General features: G+C 37.3%; 2 long non-coding RNA genes across 3 annotated transcripts in view; both read right to left on the reverse strand.

The window, feature by feature from the left end:
* Positions 1-6,212, reverse strand: part of LOC310898408 — a 54,382-nt gene extending 48,170 nt beyond the window's left edge. Inside the window, exon 1 of the long non-coding RNA XR_014583278.1 lies at positions 6,135-6,212. This is a non-coding gene — a long non-coding RNA (uncharacterized lncRNA). The remainder of the gene's footprint in view (positions 1-6,134) is intronic.
* Positions 6,213-9,893: 3,681 nt separating this feature from the next.
* Positions 9,894-19,947, reverse strand: LOC310893173. 2 transcript variants are annotated; one of them, XR_014578777.1, is made up of 3 exons: positions 18,894-19,947; positions 15,972-18,746; positions 9,894-13,542 (listed from the first exon to the last, which is right to left on the reverse strand). It is a non-coding gene; the product is annotated as an uncharacterized lncRNA (long non-coding RNA). The 2 variants fall into 2 exon arrangements; XR_014578778.1 differs by having other exon boundaries at positions 15,972-18,488; positions 18,608-19,947.
* Positions 19,948-21,532: the final 1,585 nt, after the last annotated feature.

Below are 21,532 nucleotides of genomic sequence, written 5' to 3' on the forward strand. Positions count from 1 at the left end.
TAAGTGGAAAAAATGAAGCATCTGCAGGGAGCAGAATGGGAAAATATGCCATAGAGACACAACCTTGAGGCAAGAAGTTAAGGGGAATTGCCACTGCAGCCCACTGGGACTTCTGGTTTTGGTGCAGTGCTATGGCAATGACAGCCTCCCTTTATGCCATGGCCTGTTCAAATGCAGAACGAAAAGGCAGCCACAGACACAAAGGACTTAGTTTCCCATATGAGCCATACCTTCCTGCCAGGGAACTGCAGAGGAAGGAAGGGGCTGGGGAAACTGGAGGAGGAAGAGGATAATTACATGGTAAATATCATCTTGCTAGTGTGGCTCTGAGTCCTGGGATGTATGCTGGATTAACAAAGGGATAGGCAAAATTTTTAGATCAAAGAGCTGCCCCCACATCAGGAGAAAAAGATTGCCTGTAACAGTTGTCCACGAGCAGGAAATACAGAGCCTTAGTAATAGGCAGCATTCATGGTGGACAGAGGTGCCTAAGCAGACCCCTGTACACTTGTATCTACACCAAATCCTCAGTTTCCCTATCCAAGTTCAATTTAATGTTTCAGCACTAAGGTGAATCCATGCAACTTAAACTTTGCTTGTTTAATGCACAGGTGCATGGGCTTACAGGCAGGAGAGCATTCTCCACACAGCCAGACAACACTATACCAGTGTCCTAAAGCACTTGCAACTTTAAGAAAGGGAACAAGTGCCATATCTCTACTGATAGCAAAAAGACAAATTCTCAGTATTTATTTTTAACAAGACTCTCTGACAGTCATTCAGAGAGAGAAATTGGTAGTCAAGTTTCACCTGTGGAGACAAGCATATCTAGAGACTCAACCATGCACTCCCTGATGCTGTCTCTGTTGACTCTTCCCACTACTCCCCCTGAAGGCTGTTCAGCCTTTTTGCCACCACTAGTTGCTACGTTTTGCCATGGTGAAGTGTAAGAATAGAGGGGATGTGTACAGGGAAGGAATGCTGGGCACTGTTGAGACAAATCCTTTTTTTCCTCAGAATCCATGAACCTTACCTTCATTTTAATATTTTACCCACATATCCAGAGCTTGTTCAAAATGCACAAACTGATCAACAGCAGCTCCCCTAACAAAACTTAGTCATCATTATGTGGTGGGAACAGTGACTGTGCCCCTCAGTTTCATCCAAAATATGCCCCTCTGCACTTGATGCTGTCAGTAAGAGAACAGCTCGTTCCATAACTTTAATATGTTTCCTGCTTATAGCCCTAGTCTGTCTTTTGCTGCTGTGGAACTTTTGCCAAAATGCCTAAGAAATGTATATACGTTTTCTATACAAAAATACTGTGGGCTTTCTATGGCCTAGGACCAACTTTGTCTCAGGCAGTGTTCTTTGTATTCATGAGATGATATAACATTACTGATACTTGAACAGTTTGTGTTGATGATACATGAATTACTGGATCAGAGGAGAGTTTGTCTCCATAGAAGACATACTAAGTCATTCTGGGAGTCATGCTATAGAGTTTAATTTGATAATGACTTGGGAGAATAATGTTCCTAATGAATTTAGGCCTAATCCTTAAAGTTCTCTCCCACAGACTTTTAAAAGGAAAGGAAATAGGGGTCACAGGAACAGTCCTTTCTCATTAAGTACTCAAGATCTCTCCCATCTTATCCATGCTGAACACAGAGTTACTTTAACAGCGGTCTTGTTTACATTATGTGAATCAAATCCCCTCACATGGGCCCCAAACATGCAAAATTTGCAATCAGCTATGTTGACTAATCTTCTTAACAAGCATACAGCAGGAAGACATGGGAGTTACCACAACATTTGTTAGTGCATATGGTCAAGTTTTGGCCTCTTATTCTCAACAAGCACTATTAAGCCATTCAAGCAAGCAGCAGGGCCAATTAGCCTAAATGGTAAGGTGTGCTAATATCTCTGCTTAGGGAATTAGTTTTGCCTTATGTCAAACATACTTGCCTGGAATTGCTATGTTGCTTTGCCTTAAACGTTGAACCCAAACTCCCCACAGTTAACAAGCAGTTTTTAATGTTCCATATGTTTTTGAAACTGGTATTCACAAACAGACAGCCCATGTCTCCTCTGCCATAAGGTAATTTGAGCCATATCTGAATTTTATAGCACGGAATAAGAGGCCAATATGTAAGGCAGTGTAAAAGACTCAAAAAGCTAATTGTTAATATTATCTAACCAATAATCAGTGGTCATGAAAGTGTCATGTACACTTTAAAGCAATGCTGGTAATATCAGGCACCAGCACAGAAGATATGCTGCTGCTGCTAGGACTGGGACAATGCTGCACATGATGCGAAACAGGGAGAAAGTGGACATCAGACCGGATGAAAGATTTTTTTTGTTTGCTTGTTTGTTTCATTATTTTTGTTTGTTTTTCTTTTGCTTTTACTAAGTTGCTTTTGCAGCTTTTTTACTTTTGCTAAGCTGCCAGAGTAACAAAAACCTTCATATTATGAGAAGGATACCAGCTGAGCACACATAAGACAGAAAAAAACAAGTGTGGGATATTGTAGTTGCTGCTGAATGCTTTATTATTCTGGACCAGCACCAGGATATGAAAGAGCTAGTACCACAGCAGAGAGCAGTGGGAATTCCCCCAAGCTTAACAGCAAGCTAGAAGCCATTAATTAGAAGCTGAAATAAAATATATGGAAATAAATATGTGTGAAATAAAATGCAAAAACAGACAGAATTCTATGAATAGAGAGTAAAACGACAACCCATTTTGACATTGTTATTCAAATGATGCCCAAGAGCTGGAGTGAAACACTGGTCAGTTTGAGCATGGCTAGGCAGAGCTGACCCCTAGTAACTGGCAATGGTAGGCATTGCCACTGTGCAATAGCTTTGTTTGCACAGCATTAAAACCTTTTTTTTCTGATGCTCTAAAATACTTGGGGGTAATTACTATGATCATGACACAGGGATAACTATAATGGTCACTGACTCTTCAAAGCAAGATGCACATTCTGGACTTTCTGTTGAGATCACAGAGAGCTGAACATGCTAACTCTACATTAGATCTGTGATGTGTTGTGCATATAGGTGCTTTCTGGTTTAACAGAAAAGGGACATTATTGCTACTGTCCTGTCTGTGTTTTACCCACAGCAAAATGAATAAATAAGCATACCCTGTCACATCTAAACAGTATCTTAGATTTATCCTTCAGACAAAGCTGTCCACAACTTGCTGATAGATGACATTGCACTTTTTTATTATTATTATTATTTTTCATTGCTGAATACCAGCTATGACTGAAAAACAGGTTTCTTAGTGTAGCACAACCTATGCCAGGCTGTTCTAACTTCTATTTTTTCCTGACTGAGGGGGAGACAAAACAGAGAGAGATGGAGGAAAGGTTTCTTTTTAGTTAAAAGTTCAGGAAATGTTTTCCCAATCCAAGCAGATTATGCTGGTAGCTGAAAAGCTGAAGAATAGCCCATCATTAAGATATTTTTTTTTCCTTTTTCATGCCTTCTCTAGCCAAGAGATAGCATGCCCCTGAGGGGCCTCACTTCAGACTCTCTGACGAAAGCTGAGCAGCCTTCTGAGCCACAAGATGAGATAAAGTTGCAGCTATGAACAGCAGGGCAGAAGCTCTGGCATTTTTCCCTCCCACAAACCTTCATTAAAGGTCAAGCAAACTACTTAGGCCTGCTATTACAGGGATGAAAGAAGAACAGTTTTGCGATATAGATAATGTATGCAAATAAATAAATAAAACATGATGGACAATAGACTCTCCTTGATTCCAGCTAGGAAAACACAAAGGAACAACTTTCATTTCAGACTCTGTTTCTGGAATGTTTTTCAACCTTTAACCTCAAAACATCAATTCTAGGAAAGGAAGGTTTGTTACAGATTGCCTGAGATTGGTGCTCATACAGGCACAGCAGTAAATTCATTCACCTCCCATTTTCCCCCTCCATCATTCCCAGGAATATTATTAGGTAGTAGTGTTGGAAGATCTGTCAGTAGTGTTCATCGTGCTCCTAGGAGTTTGACTGAGAGAGCTTGTAATGTGTCTCAAGACATATCTGAAAAATAAATAAATAAATAGATATAGATAGATAGATCAGATAGATAGATAGATAGATAGATAGATAGACAGATAGAGAAACCCCAGACCTAGGTTTTGCAAACATTACTGCTAAAACAGAAAAATGAAATTAGAAAAGACTTATAACCTGATACGCAGACAGGTTTTAAAACAGTTTATGTCATCTTCTGAACTGAAGCATCATTACTAGGAATTTGTAGGGCAAAGAGATTGCTTCTTAAAATATCCACACGGTTCCATATGTGAAGCTATAAAGATTAAATTAAGATATAGCAAGCAAACCATACTAACTCACACATTTTCTGATTTAAAATAAATATTAAAGTTTTTTTTCCTCCACCAAGAGAAAGCTACAATATAGCCAAGAGAAGACAGAAACTGCTACCTATTTTCCAAGACCCTCCTGAACTACAGGACCATTCACTATATTTTTTTTTAATTAGAAAGATACACTAAAGCACAAGGAGGCCTGTCTTAATAATTGCTCCTCTTTGAGGCAGAGATGATAAGACAATTTGACAGAGCGGGCAGATACTTCAATATTCCTCCAGTCCAATCAGTTTGTTTACAACACAGGCACAATGGCAAACAAAAAGACCCACCTGGCTGTAAGTTATCTTCTGCCTACAATGAATATCAGAAAATGCTAGGAAGTTACTTCCAGCTCCCCAGGAACAACATTTGCAGTGTCTGTGCTCTTGTCTCTCCACGTGATCTCAGAGGCAGGTTTTCCTCGTGAGTCTAGACTTTCCTAGATAAAGCCTTTACTTCTACCCAGGAATTTCACTTAAGCAGAAATTAAGCACTTTGGTCTACACTGTCCAGAAAAGTATCCATAAAGCAGTACACACAGAGCAACTCTAGCACACAAGCACAGCCTGTGAGTCCACAGACACAAAGTAAATGAGACATAACCTGAATGCCCATTGCCCAGTCTTCTGTACATATCCAGTGTTACGGTAAGACCTGTACAGTATGACAGGAGCTACACAGACACTACATACACATGCACAGTTTCCATTTAGGAAGTCCCAGGACAAATGTGGGTTGCACTAGATTTCCTTAAAGGCAGTCCCAGTCTTCCATAACTTTTCTTACCGTACATGATCCAATACATAATGCCTCTAAATCCATTTTACTAACATTACTATTACCATTACACACTACCCCACATGCAGCGTATGTATTTGACTACCAGAAACATCAGGAAGATCTGCTCTCATGTCTCAGATGACTGCTGCACTACATCTCTCCATATAGTCAAGGAGACAACACAGGGCCAAGTACCTGACAGACTGAGAAAAGTAGTAAGTTAAATTGGCCATGACTCAATTTAAAAAACATTAGAGAGACATTTACAGGTTAGAGCTAAAATATATTCCAAAGGCTATAAGGCCTGTTGGCTGAAGATATGAATCTACCAGCTGTTAGCTGAAGTTTTAAGTTGAAAAAAAAAAAAAAAAAACTACCTTGCTTGGTCAGACAGACACAGCCTTTGCAGTGAGAACTCAGAACCAGACCAGCACTCACAGAAAACTCTTTTTTAGTTTCTAACCCTGATGCAGATTTGGAAGTAGCTCAGAACCCTAGACCCCTTCATCCTTTCCTGCAGGACAACTGGGCTAACAGTGCACCCCATTCATAATTCTGGCATTTTTACCCGAGCAATTACTCATTACTGTATAGGATTGTTAACATTAGCTTAAGAAACTGATTTTAGGTTGCAGGCTTTTGCATAACCTTGTTTATTTGCTCAGATTCCTCTTTTCCTGAAAAAAAAAAAAAAAAGGATCTCCAGAAAAACCATCTGTATCCAAATCTCTCCTCTTTGTTTTCTCTAGATGGTAGATACTCATGTTTTCTACTGTCTTCCTTTCACTTAGAGCAGACTGCAGGTCAGCCTTAGCTTCTACACTTCACACCAGTCCCTCCTTCCCACTCACAGCTATTAGCATCCTTCTGCACCACATACATAGAAACACTTCAAAACCGAGTTTGGATACCCACAGAGAAGTAAAAATATAAAATGTTGCCAGTGGTTGCCATTACCTTCAGAGTACTAATTTCAAAAGAGGCACAAGCTCCACAGAAGCCCGTTCTGTTCTGTGGAGAAATGCTAGCTGCTCTGATATGAACCACACTGTCCTGTGTTAAGAGTCACCATATGTAAACAGTTAAACCACATTCATAGGCTTGGGTATTGAGGTACTGCCCCTTTCAGCCAAGTCTTTTTTGCCACAAACTCTGGCTGTACAAAGACCACACGGGAAGTTAGTGAGATTTCTTACTGACCTGAGGATATGCCTCATAAGGTCTTTTGCAAAATCCAGATCTCTTATGTCAGTTTACACTTACTCCTGAGTGTGGGAGTCCATCTTCCATAATCCAACTCATTAAATGACATTTTAACCTATCCAAAAATCCAAAGTGTTCTTTTCAGTAGGAAATACTTTACAAGGTCCACATCCTGCCATCAACCCAGGCACTGATCTCCCACTTGAAAACAGTAGAGAGGTCTGTATAAAATATCACTGGCAGGATACGAGTAATCACTGATCTTTTTCTGGCTAGCAGTAGGAGTAGAAATATTGCTGTTTTTCTCATATTTAGCAGTTATTTGGTCTGAATTCATTATTTACCTGTATGTTATTACGGGTATTTGAAAAGGCTTGTTTTCTTCCAATCCCTGAAGGGGAAGAGATTCATGCCAAATCTACCCACACATAATTATATATTTCTACAGTAGAACTATTAAAAAAAAGTCCCTTTCTTCAATGCTAAGATGTAGAAAAACTCTCCTCGCCAAATCCAGGATTCACTATATAAATAAATAATTAAATACACAAACAAAAAAAATAATACGAAATAAAACAAGTTAATATTTCTGATACCTTCTGCTGTATAAAATGTTGCCGTATCAAAATTCTGTATTCATTTATGAATTATAATTACAACAGGAAAGACTATAGTATTGTCTCCTTAGGCCTGAGCCTCTTGTAACAAATGAACAGTGATAGAAGTACTGACAGGAAAACATATAAGGTTAGCAAGGCTTTTACGTGGTTATATTATAAAGGCACTCTTACGTTATCCATGCCAACTGTTTATTGGTTTGTATGAAATCAGTTTACGAAAGCACTTGAAGAGGCCTAAAGTGAAGAGTTCAACATCTAATTAAAGCATGTGATGTTCATTTTTCAGAAACATTCAAATACCACTTACAGGTAGTAAGAGTAAAAGAGCAGCAAAAGGCAAGATCTCCCAAATTCTAATTCCAAGTCTACAGCACCAAATTAGGGTATGATTTAAATTATGGAGTATACTTAATCTCACTGCTTATAACGATCTTAACAGTGTTATAGGCTTGTACGGAGCTAGAGGCATGGAGAAAAATTCTCCTGCTTCCTTTCTGAAAGTGTATGCTTAATTGAAAATATCATCTTTAATTTTTAAATAGTTCTAAACCTCAGAATTGCAGTAAACTCTTGAAATTATGTCTTCAGTACAGAAAAGGAAAATTAAAGGCATCCATGTGTGGTTTTTTTTGTTTGTTTTGTTTTGCTTTGTCTTTTTTTTTTTTCCTAGGGGAAAGTAGAGGAGGAAATAGTTGACAGATGTTTGAAGGGCTGAAGTTAACAGTGCAGAATATATATTCAGGTCTCTCCAAGTGCAAAATAATCCTTATGAAAGCAGGATACAAAAAGGATACAGAAGAAGATACAAGAAAAAGAGAAAAGGTGGTAATTGAAGGAAATCTTACTCCTTTACTGAGGAGAAACAGTGGTTTCCTCTGTTCTGCTTTTCCTTGCTTTCTTGTAGAACATGGTATGCTAGCACAGGTAGTTGTTATACTGTGGGGGAAGAACACATCATTGGTAGAAGGAAAAGCACATCCTCTGACAAGACATGCTGCCCTGAAGTTGGCACCAAATCATTAGGCAAACCAAGATGAGACAAGCAGTGTAGCTGATGCAAACGGATTGGTTATAAAATAATAATTCCTTTCCAGATTCAAAATACCCAGCAGTGCATTAAAAATAGATGTAAAGGTATAAAACAGCCAAGAGAAGCAACTTCCTGCTGCATAAAGACTCTTACTTGAGCAAAAGTAACTAAAATACAAAAGGCCCTAGCTCTCTTAGCATACTTACCTTCTTGAAAAGGGTATGTCAGCACCAGAAAGATTACTGTATTTTTTCTTTTATTTTCTGTTTTGTTTTGTTTTGTTTTGAATCATTTCTAAATACCCAAGGGAAATACTTGGAACCATGTACTTTCCGTGGAGGAAAGTAAAATGGTGCAGGGCAGCTATAACAGCAAGGCACAGAAGAAATGAAAGTCAAAAAAAGACCCTTGTTTGCTGCATCACATGTATATGGCAGGTTTCTATAATAATGTCTGGGGGAAATGGAGAGAAAGAGACAGAAGTGCTTACATTAAATCACAGTTTTGTGTTTCATATTAGAGACCAAATACTAAATTCATATGCCTTTCTACATTCCTTATCCTTGTATGGTGGACTAATTGCTTTTCAGCAAATTTTTCAGCACTGCTGGTCAGTGAATTGAATTGGCTGACATAAGTTAGGAAGAAGCTGAACTGCACAGTTGGAAACAGGGGATGAGAGGCAGACATATCTTTTCAGACAGTCCCATCTGATTGAAATGCTACTTAATCTCTCTCAGTGCAAAATCAATTGGATTGGCAGGGACCAACCTCCTAAACTGCTCAAGCTGCAATTACGAGTGTATCTTTGTATTTCCTATGCAACCTGAGGGGACTTGAATAACTTCACAATAAGTCATTAAATTAACACCTGGGGCAAGAAAATCCAGGCAGTTTGGACTTCTCTCACCTTGCAGTATTGCCAAAAGAGACACTTTCTTAATAGCCATCTGTAAACCAGACAGAACAAACAGTAAAAAGAAACAGCACTCTGAAGTACCTCACAGGTGTATTGTACTGAGGTTGCAACTTGCACAACTTAGGAAACAAGTATGTTAGTTAATAATATCTATACCATCTACCAAAGTGTCTTGTTCCTGTAGAAGAGCTAGCAGAAGAACTTGTCTACAGTATTGCAGCCATTGCCACTCTGCCAGTTTACACAAAATGCCCAATTTTTACAAGATGTGGAAAAGACCTCATTTTTCTCCTCTCCCTGTTGTGACAGTGAATATTGGGAAGTAGAAAGATTGTTCTGAATTCACACAAAAGTCACAGAACTGGTGGCTGAGCAGGCTGAAGTGGCATAAAGATAAATGTACTGTACCTTGCACAGCTGGTGCACAGAATAATTTGAGTGTGACTATATAGGCATGCACAACTAATGTGTTACATATGGTTTATGGCTTTTGTCTGGCCTCTAAAGCTTAGCATAATATTGTTGTTTCCCTTTTACTGAAGGAGATACTGCAAGTCTCACAGATTTGAGATAAGAGCCATGTTCTGGTTATTAATTTTCCAGGCTCCCTTCCCAAAACTCTCATGGTTTGCAAGAAAGAACTTTGACCCAAACACCTCTGGCTCAATTCTGAGCCTTACAGAACTACCACTCCCCTGAAAACAATCTGCAAAACTATGACCACCTTCATTTGTCCCTTAGGGACAGGATAATCCCAGACTGCTATGCAAACTCCCAGGTTTTGCTTTGGTGTTTTGAATTAACTAATTTTCAAATCCAAGTCCAAACTGACTTTTCAGTTGATTAAATCTTGCAATGTTAAAAATCAATCAATCAACCAATCATACAAACAAAAAATATAGAACAACAACAACAAAGAAGAAACACAACAACATGGTTTCCCTGGTTTATTTTGGAAAAAGATACTGAAGTTGCTGTTGGTATAAAACAGCATCAACACAACATATTCAAGCTATAAGTTATATTTTTAAAAGAGTCTTTACAGTTACTTGCAGTAAATAAACCAGTTAGATAAAACAAGAACTGCCACAGACTCTTTGATCTGACAAAAAATATCCTTTATCTCTTACAAGTTGTTCTGAAGCACCAGGCATAAAGAAGCTTACTTTATTTCTGATTTGTGTTCAATGATGGATTGGCTTCAACATGTGGAAAGTTTTGAGACACCCCTACTTTCCCTGAGCTAATTCCCCCACAACTAAACTTTGTTTTTTTTTCTTTTGTATGGATTCACCAGTGCCTAGGGCAATTATTTGATCAATTTAAGCCAACATCAGGAGTGGAAAAAGTGGTTCCATCTTTCTCTTGTACTATAAACATGCCATCACACAATGAAAATCGTTTGGATTTTATTTATTTATTTGTTTGTTTGTTTATCATTCTGGAGGGCTTTTGAAAACAAGAAAGAGTCGCCCCACCTCTAGATTAAATATATAAAAGAAAAAGAACCAAAGATAAATAGATTTAAACTAAACCTGATTTAAACAGATGACAATCAACATGAAATACAGCCAATTTTTTGTTTCCTTAAAAAAAGTATTTGGAGTATGTGAAAATAGCAGGCATGTGAGATTAAAGATAAACCTGCATAGTCAGACACATTAGGCTGAAGGCTATTTTCCAATTCTAAGAAAAATATATGTAAGTGGTTAAAATATACTTACCAGGGCATTACATGTAAATAATCACAAGTAGCATATGATCTAAAGTGCCATGATTGGATCTGTCCAAGATGTAAAGGACAGAGAATTAGTGGGAAGACATACTGTCACAGAGACCCAATGAAGAGACTTGCCCCCTCCAGCAGATCAGTAATAGGCTTGTTTGTGAGAATTTGTGTGGATTGTCATCTGTACTGAATCTAGTAGATACACTTAAAAAAATCCCATGCAACATGGTTGTCACTCTGGTACCTTTCACTTTACAGAGAGGGAGAATAATATTTTTAATATCTTTATTCTCATAACCTAACATTTCTGTACACGATATGTGCCATTATCCTGTTTTCTCTGGAAATTATCAGACTTAATAACATGAAATGGTACTGGGTACATATTCATTAATAATCAGAAAGAAATGCTTTCCACTAGAAGACTGAAAATTAAGGATTTTTTTCTTACTTCTGGCAGGCAACAGATAGGAAAAAACTTAACTAAGCCAATGCAAAAATATCAAGTTGTTGTTATCAGAATAATAAAAATGTCATGGAAACATGTCCTTTATTGATCTGTGATGAGGATTTTTTATTTTTATATTTTATTTTATTATTTTTTTTACTTTGGAAATTACAGTGTCAGGTAAGAGACTCCACATGGGTCCATGAATTTCTCCTTCTTCATCTGCTATGACTTTTTCCCTTTGTTACATGTCATAACTTATAGAAAGTCCTTCAACACAACTTGGAAAATGTATTGCCTGAAACCGTCAAAGTTCATGGTGGTTCGTAAATAAGGACTTGGTTTGGGCTTTAATCCATGTGTCAATCAGTTTTATTGGCCTAAGCACAGAATTTAATTGAATTCACTCTCAGGGCCTTTCTACTCACAGCTCTGCAAATTCTTTCATCCATTATTTTGTATTCATGTATTGTGTATTTGCAAAGTGTTGAAATAAGTTACCTTTATTTATAGCAACCAACCTTCAAAACTGCAATGGAAACTTGTTACTATTTTTAAGGTTCTAAAAATAACACCACAAAAGTACACAAGTACAATAGCTACTGATACTGTGATTTCATGATGGCAAAATTTAGGTCAGATGTTTCTCTTTCTAATCTCACCATTTTGATCAAGCTCTCCACAAGCGAGTTTGATTAACAAGTTAGAAACACACAGTCGCTGTACCTGTCTTCATCTGTGACCCAACATTCCTCCCACTGAGTGGATTCTGTTAACGGGAGAATATATTTACACCGTGTATACCACACAGAAGAGCTCACTTGGCCCATAATCCAACTCCCAAGCAGATGTGGTCATTTTAGCCCAATGTCAGCCCTAAGTTTATAAAATCACTGTGATAGATAGTACATTAACTCATGATCAGTGCCACTCTAGCAAGGTTATAGATTTTATTTTCCTCAGCATTGTGCAGGACTAAGCTTGCCTCTTTCTCAGTGCTACTTGGTGCAACAGCATGGCTTTGGGCAAACATTGCAAATTTGACAAAAATGCAGATTTTGTAAAATCAAAACCTCAAAATTAATGAGATTTTTCCATTGTCTTTGGTAGAATTCAGGTTTCACCCACTGTAACTGTGGGGTGGAAGAAGGGCTTATCTAGACACTGAACACAAAAGCAATGGAAAGGGACCTTATATAGCAGACAATGTCAGCTACTCACTGACACAGGATAGAAGCTCACAACCAGCAATATTATTGGTTTCATTAACATGGACCATTACTATGGAAAACTTTGACAAGGCATATGTCAACTCTGAAACTAATTTTTCTGGTCTGTAAAATGGACTCCTTTTTAGATGTTTTAAGATCTATTCATAAAGACTGCTACATAAGGAGATGATGCTTTAGTAAGTATCATATTGCTTACTAATTACTTTGCATGTACATGCATATATGCACATAAATAAAATGTGCAATTATGACCATTGTTAAAGTTGAGTACTATTACAAGAACATTTAGAAAAATAATCATTTTGAAACCTTTATATTTACGTGGCAATTTCCTTTGCTTTCTGACAACGGAATGGTTGGCATTTTTTCCACTGTTAACATATAAATAGGTTAGTCATGATGTTCCACACATCATGAAAGTAATAATTTCTTTACCCTGAATAAAATAAAGTTTTTTTTTCTTTAATTGTTCTAGAGATTCTGAAATTTAGTGTCATAATCTACAATAAAATTGCAAAGCCTAATTTTGGGCTTCGATACATTAAATACATTAAATACACTTCAATACATTAAAGTTGCTGCTGCATTCAGCCACAGTGGACTCCTGAGAACATTACATTCTGATTCAGAACATTCTGATGTCTTCAGAATACGTAAGTATACACAACATTATGGCATGCATCATAACTACACAACAATAAATAACTTAAATTATGATACACTTAAAATATTTCTAACTAAACCATTTTTAGTGGAATGTCAACATTCTACCAATAGTTGCAGCCTATTAAGAAATGTCTCATTTTTCACTGCATCTCTAAATTTTTCATTTTGAAATGGTATACCATTTCACACAGGCAATGTGTAACATTTATGGAGTGGGTTAAAATTCACATAAGAGAACAGAGGATATAAAAAAGCTTTTAAATGTAGAAGTTTCTAATGGATCCAATGAGTTCATCTCCCAGTCTGTACTCCTGTCTGGGGTTGCTCCAACCCACGCGCAGCACCTTGCACTTGTACTTGTTGAACCTCATGAAGTTCACATGGGCCCACTTCTCCAGCCTGTCCAGGTCCCTTTGGATGGCATCTCTTCCTTCTTTGGTATCAACAACACCACTCAGCTTGGTGTCATCTGCAAGCTTGCTGAGGGTGCTTGTAGTCAGGTTCACAGACAAGACATCCTATGTGTATAGTACAAGAGCAAAGGAAAGAAAACACAAAGGAGATGGTGCAGCAGCATGTTCATTTTAATTGGCTATCTTGTTCCTGGTCTGTGTTGAAATATTAAAAATAAGTATTATATACATAGCTTTGGAGATAGTTAAGACTGTGAAGGTATCTACTGCAAAGATTATTAAAATATGAAGGGTAAAAGGAAGTTTGGAGTTAGGTATCACAATAAAGCTGTTTGCTTGGGAAACAAAAGGGAAAGCAAGGAAATCAAGGGTTATGTGACCATTCTGTAGTTATCTATGATCATTCTCAAACGTTATTGTCAAATGCATTTTCAGTTCCTTTCTTCCTCTCCTCCTCATCCTCACCAGAAAGCTTTGTAAGGACTTATTGGTCTTCAAGGAAGAGTCTTCAAGAGTTTTAAATGGGTACTTAATAATCAGTAAGTCACTTTTACCCAAAGGACAGTCAGATAGTACTGCTCTGTTTCGTGACTGCTCAACTATTTTCAGGATTCTTTATTATCCATCAACTGTCCAGATTGACTATAGAAAAAAAAAATAGTTTCAAAGTACAACCATTTCTTGGCCACAAAAACAGCCTGTAACTATCAAGCAGTTAAAACCAGCCAAAAACTTACCAATATATTGAATACCCAAAAACTCTTTTCAGAGTTGTGGGAATTCTTTGATCAAATCGCATATTCCTGGCATATGGTGCCAGGCTTAAGTCTGCAGTACAACTTCTATTTCAAGAAAACTGCCACTGAATGTACATGATAAAGGGCATTAAAAATAAAAATAAAAATGTGGGAAGAAAACTTATTTGAGTTGGTATGATGTTACAAGGATATACAGCCTTGTACAGGCACTTCATACTGAAGTAATGCAGTGTTGTCGAATGTCCTACTGTATATTTTTAACAGATTTTAGGTTAGTCCAGTAAGTGGAATTTAAGTTTCTATATACTATTTCCCCAGCTACTTATTATTGCCTTCAAGATTTCAAGAAATAAACAAGTAGTCTGGCACATTAGAAATATTTATATGATGTTTTAGGTTGTTATGAACTAAAAAGCCCTTTTTCTCAGCAGTCACTGCAGTTTTAATCGAGGGATATCCTAGGAACTGTGCTCAATGGAACATATCAGTTGCCTACCTAGTAACCAGTACCTACTTGTGGATACAGCCAAATTGGGAATAAGGCCACATGTATAGTACTATGCAGAAGGCAGAACTGAGCTGGGTGTGATCAGCTGGAGTATCTCACAGGCACATGGACACAGGTTTGTTCTGTTGACAATTAGTCTGGAGTTAAAGTTCACACAGGCCCTTCACCTTGAACTCATAAAAGATGGCCATCCTGGACAATGAACTCCTTTTTCCAGTGTCAATACTGCCATTGCACAAATGTCTGGGCTTTTGTCAGGGGTCAGTCAGATAGTGCCACAGCATCCCACATTCAGGTGGTAGCAGGTGGAAGGTCACAGATCTCAATGGCTTAATGTGATCTCACTGATGTTAATGGTTCATTTTGGGACATGAACAATGGAGAAAATTTTATTAGGTGTATTATACTTCATAAGAAGTTAGGTTTTGATCATGAAAACATATCTTATGGTTGAAGCTAACTGAAAAAGCCAATAACAATCAACAATCTTTCAAAGCAGTAATACTGATCCAAAATAACTAAGCTTGATATTTCTGGATATAACTAATGGACTAACTCCACCTAAGTACCATGCTGAATAAAAGGGTTAGACTCACTGAAATACTGATATATAGGTCTGTCTCTAAGCATCCAAATAATTAGAGAAAAAAAAATACACAGGCAGGGGATATTTTAATTCAGTTTTGATATTACCCATATGATGACATCATTAACTTAATCTATCATAATTTAAAGTCATAAAATAATTGAGGCTGAGAAGGACCTCAGGAGGCTTTCTCGTCCAGCCTCCTTCTCCAAGGAAGGCTAAACTCAAAGTTACATCAGGCAGCTCAGAACCTTGTCAAGTTTTGTAAATTCTTCAGCAATGGTAATTCCACAGCTTCTCAGGGCAATCCATTCCAGCACTTGAGCATTTTCATTACGACATTAGGGAATTCGTCCACAGCACCCCACCCCCCCAACCCCATACCTAGTACACATTAAAGAATACCTTTAAAACTATCTTTTTTTTTTTCCGTTTTTCTTTTTTTTTTTTTTTTCCTTTCAGTGGTTGCTGGTTCATCTGTCTCAAAGACAGCAGCCCAAATGGTAAACCTCTGTAAGTAACCAACCCATCAGGGCAACACAGGAAGGATTACTGACAATCGATTGCATAAAAAATGCAACTGGCATGTTAGTAGGAAGTCCCACTCTTCATCTTTCTGACACTATTTTTTCTTGATCAAGAATTCACACTTAGAAACTCAGTTCACTATTTGAGTGCCTACCATGCATGCATAATGACTCTTCTTCGGTCTTTCCACAAGGTGAGTGGATTATTCAAATCCTTTCTGTTTCAGTTTCTTCTGTGATGTGATGTGCTGTGCCTTGCCTTGCAGGAACATCAGCTAGCTGTTTTTCCCATCTTTCAGAGGACCGCCAAGTAGACTTCTTTATGCTTTCTCCTCAGTCTGGGAGATGTCGGGAAGCCCAGAGGGTTTCTGTTTCATCCTCCTTTCCTCAGGGCTCATAGAATAAGTAAGAGCAATAATGACAAAGACAACTGTCAAGGATCTGCCCACTTCACTGTTGTTCAAACCAACACTGACTCAAGGTTGCATAAAGCACGTTCAAAGCAGTATCTTATTCAATTCAGATGGACCTAAGATTTAATGGAAACATTTAACACAGTTCTAATTACCAGTCTCCTGCCTACATCCTCTATTCAGCTGAATCAAAATAAATCTGCTGTACTGTAATACTTGGCAGCATCTTTGTTTTGCAACAATTTCCTTTTGGTTCCAATGATGTTCTTTAAGTGAAAACCAACATTGTTGACCATTCAGTACTTCCAGAATGCATAATTAATTCATATTTCCCAAGATTAAAAAGGTAAAGCCGCAGGAAGGAATAAAATGTAATAATGAATCTGAAAAGTTCAGTTTCAGCACAGCTTAAATTGAAATTAAATGGTATGTTTACTCTGATTTCAGAATCTGAAATTCTGATTTCAATAGCACACCTTTAGTGTCTCAAGAACTGAGTTTGAGAACAAACCCTAACGAAAAAGGACCAAAAAAAAAAAAAAAAGAGAGAGAAAGAGAGAGGTGCATGCATGTTTGAGAGAGAGAGAGAGAAGGAAATTGTGTTCCTTGCTTGAAACAAAGTACTTCATACAAAAACTAGTTGATTAGGTCAGACTTAGGAAATTATATAGATCAGTTGATCTGGGAACTTTTTTTGGCATAAATACATAAGCACTTCAGGTGACTTAGTAAGTCTGGATTCAGTATCACTCCTTGTAAGTTCAAATTCCTAAAATTTCCTTCAGGTCTTCAGTCTACATGATGAGGACCTCAATATGATGTTTCTTCAATAAATACTCCAAAATGCTGTAATGCACATGTTGGGACTCAGGTCTCAGCTCGGATACACAGGTTTTCACATCACTGTCTTTTCTGAATAAAAAGTTTCAAATAGAAGCTACCTCAATGGAGCACAGCTAGATATCACCTTCAAAAGTTTCATGGTAAACCTGTGAGCAAGTTAGTACAGTCACAGTTAGTTGGGGCTATGAAACTAATGGGGTACTGCAGAGAAAATGAATCCCAGACAAGGAACACTGCAGGTCATTCTGCTCTGGTATAAAGACAAATCTTATCGTCCCCAGCTGGGAAATACCAAGGATATATAAACTCTGCCTTAGATAAGACGATTTTTCATATAAGAGAACTTAACTAATTCATCCCTTCTAGAACAATTGAGATAAGCTTCTACACAGGTAGTACCTGAGAGATACCCTTTCCTTCATGAAGTTTTCTGTAGAGAAAAACTCACCCTATTCTCCTTTATCAGAGTTTACTGTTGTCTTAAAAATTTATTTTACAGTTGTTTTACAGGAACAAGCAAGATCATAAAAGAGTGAACACCATTGCTGACATTTTTGTTGAAGCATGCTTCAGAACAGAGAGGGGATCATTCCAGGTTATTTTGTACATAACAAAAAAATATGGAAAAATAAAAAGATTCTCTTGGTTATGCAAGACTCTTGTCTTGATTCTTGGCCAGGTCTGGATCATAATCTGTATTATTTCAAAATATCATGCTGGAAATTACACTGGAATATTACTAAACAAATAGCTTTACTGATAGTCTGCAACTTCCCTGATTCTGTGTGCAACATTCTCCATAGCACTGGAGACTAGATTTGATTAGTGAAAATGTTTGTGAATATATTTGTGAAAATCCTGAATGGAAAAATGGCATAACGGTAACCAGCAAAAAATAAAATAAAATATTTTAAATTGATTTTTTATTATTATTATTTTTTTAGCTAGTTCAATGTTATTTTATGGAAAGACTCTTCAAATCCTGAAAGGTCCTTTTTTTCTGTTTTCTGCTGAGAAATTCAGTATACAGTAACTTGGTGGTTAAAGCACAAAGTGTAAAGACTCAGATTCAAGTTTCAGTTCTGCCAAATTCTCTCTCCAGTGTGTTCATTAAGTATTGTTGGGTGTTTTGCATTGGTGTAGAACTAAAAATAAACATCTCAAAGTCTCTGTTTTTCATAAAACAGAATCCTTATTTCCTTCCTGGGCTTAAAATTAATTTTCTTACCTTTTGTCAAACTCAATAAAGACAGATATCTGAGAGTTTCATTCTGAACCAACCCACCTTTCACTATAATATCAGGTCAGAAGAATGCCTCGTGCAGCTTGCAAACTCATTCTTGTAAAGGAATTAGCTCCACTACCTGGCTGAAGTCACTACACAGCCACAATTGTGGTAGACAACTGCATGTTAATCTGCAATGACAGGAAATGTCAAGTGTTTGCCACATAAAACCCAGTAAACCACCTATAATGAGAAAATGCCTTGTATTGGGACCACCTCAAAGTATAATCTTGGAAGTTCAAAGCCTTACCTAATCTTTAATACAAATCCACCCAGTATTCAGCATTGCTCTAACACCGCTGTCCACAGGCTCCAGCAAGACAAAGTTTTTCACTCCAATCAAGACAAATTTTGGTAGAGAGTTCTTTTGGCATATATCCTAAATTTGTCTAAAGTGAATGAAAAATATAAACTACATGTTGTACTATCTCTTTTGAACATTGACTCTTTAAACTAAGAATACTGATAGAAAGGTGAGGGTTTTTTTCCCCTCTGCTTTTGTTCCAGGATTTCAAAAGTGAGCAACTTCCACTTACCATCAGCCAAGCAAACATTACTTGACCATCAGTAGGGTCAGTGTCACCAAAACACCAGTATTTTCTTGTGAGGAACCTTTGTCTTCCTTTTCAGAGTGTACATTTTTACCTGATTACTTCCTCATGATCAACTGCAGTCAAGTTAGTTGAAAACAGTATGAATATCCTAGAAATGAATCATAATTCAGAGGAAATAAAGAAAAAACAAACAAACATCCAACTGGCAATAAACTTGTTTCTTGCCTTGTTTTTTCTCAGTCTCAGAAGACGGAAGCGTTGTAACACAAATACTTATTATTAGTTTCTTCAGGTGTACAAAGCCTAATAACAATTTAATCTAAACCATATTTACTGTGCAAAGTGCCTTACATGAGTGCAACAGTGTGGGTAAGAACTATATTCCCTCTTTTAGATCAAAATTTAGTTTTTCAAAACACAGTTGTCTGATGCAAAGTCTTGACATAACTAGATAACCACTTGAGTTTGCAGTTGCTTCTGACCAGCAGTTTTACAGAAATTCAGAGAGGTATAGGAAGAACAAAAAGACTAGGTAAATGTATGCACAGCTAAACAAAATCATATAACTATAGCATTACATTTGGAGATAAAAAAACTCACCACTTTAACCATCAGAAACAGGGAGGGGGGAAGATGCATCTGGGGATAAATATAGACAGAGGCTCTGATAGATACGCTCACATACATTCTGTTTTCACATGGAGATGTCTTTATTTCTACATGACTCTGTGCTCATTTGAAAGGTATGTTCAAGGTCATAACAGTTATCTATAGCTTCTTGTGGCAAACACTAACAAGTGTTTCCCTCAGCTGCACCCTATAATAACATTTTCAGCCAAGGTTTCACTATAGAGATCAGTTCAGGTGTCACATGGTCCTTGTATAAGGTTTTTTCAAGTTTGAACATTTGTATAAAGAGACAGCTAGATTGCCAGAAAGTTGCCAGAACCTACCCTCAAGTAAGGAACTCAAAGATAACTTAGTTTTGTGCAAACAAAATTTGCAAAGAGTGTTGAAGCTATGTGGCACCATGATGTCAAACAGCAAACTTTCATAAGTGTAAAGATGATTCCTGATAGCATGTAATATCATACTTGGACATTTGTCAGGAGCCAGCTTGAGCTGACATTGGTCAAAAGTCCACATCCTCAGTGGGTAGTATACTTTATGCTTTAATGTGACTCTTGAACAAATGAATCCATGTATTCTTATGTATATAAGAACACATAATCAAATACGGGGCACTTTAAAGATGGTAATATAGTATATAATTGACCCATCTTGGTTAAAGCTGCAGATTTAATAATGAGCATCAGCCCAGGGTTAGCAACACCTGATGCAGTATATTTGCCCTGAATATCCACAAGTCTTAGAAGAGAGCAGAGCAGAAGCTCCAGCTAGGCTTCTGGACAAAGAGCAATGCTAGATAAATAGTTTTGATTATGCCCATGAACAGTGACTCCAGTGTGCACAGGACACCAGAGGTTCAATCTACACCAGCGGTGCAAATGCACCTTACATACACAGGTGAACTCACACAAACCCCATGCTCTCTGGGCTCTGCTGAAGTACAGCAAATAAGTCTGAAGCTTTCAACAGCTTTTACTGCACATTCAGCAAAGCTGGTATTTTCCTAAAGCATCAGTCTCTGTGTATGAACAACACTCATCTGGATCTCCAACACAGAAATTCAGCAGCTATAGACAGTGCACCTGCAACATATAAGATGGTCTTGGCTGTGCAGCATCATTTTTTGCTATGGATAAGGACAGTATGTGCCTCAGAATAAATATGCACTTAATACTTTCGATAAAGTCAGCACACTAGGCTCACTTCCAAATGAGCTGTTTAAAACACAGAATATTGATTCATGAACTGAGAACTATTTGGACTCAAATACATCTGATTGTTTTATGTTTGTAATGACATGTCTTAAGCCTACAATGATCTTCTAACATTACTGAATGTGCAGTCCAGAATGTAGCTGTGCGACAAAATTTGATTTAAAAAATAAATAGATAAAATAAAGATGATGACAGACCTGCAGAGAAACAGAGGTTATTACAGTTTCTGGTCTGAAACTGAAAAAAATGTGTTCCAGAGAAAGGCATTCTGGCTGATGAGTCTGTGTACATTTCAAATCCAAGAACAGTACTGAAACTGGAGCTAAATCATAATAAAGATTTTATAAGAAAGTTAATTCTTATCACAGTTGAAGTGGACTTTGAAAAACATTAGAAAAAATAACAAGACTTCCATGCAAAGTTGTACTGCTTCTCATATTCCTTGCAAGCAAGAGTTACAGAAAATTAGATGACTGATTTGAAATTTAAGGGTTGACACTGCTTTACACATGAAAAACATCCTAAGTTTCCTGAGGAGCTGAAGGCTGAAAAAATCATTTTTCAGGAGACAAATTTATTTACCTGAGAAAGGAGAAAGGAGTACATCTCCTACTACAGCTTGGAAGGTTCTGCAGATATTTGCTTATTTGGAGATGAGAACAGGCTTAAAACAAAATACATACAATGAGAAGAGAGATATTTTCTCTCTACTTACCACAATCATAAACTTACTTCTGTAAGTACTAGAGTAATGTGGAAGCCAGGGAATTTAGAAAA

The sequence above is a fragment of the Anser anser genome (genome assembly GCF_964211835.1).
Source record: "Anser anser genome assembly, chromosome: 1".
NCBI lineage: Eukaryota > Metazoa > Chordata > Aves > Anseriformes > Anatidae > Anser > Anser anser.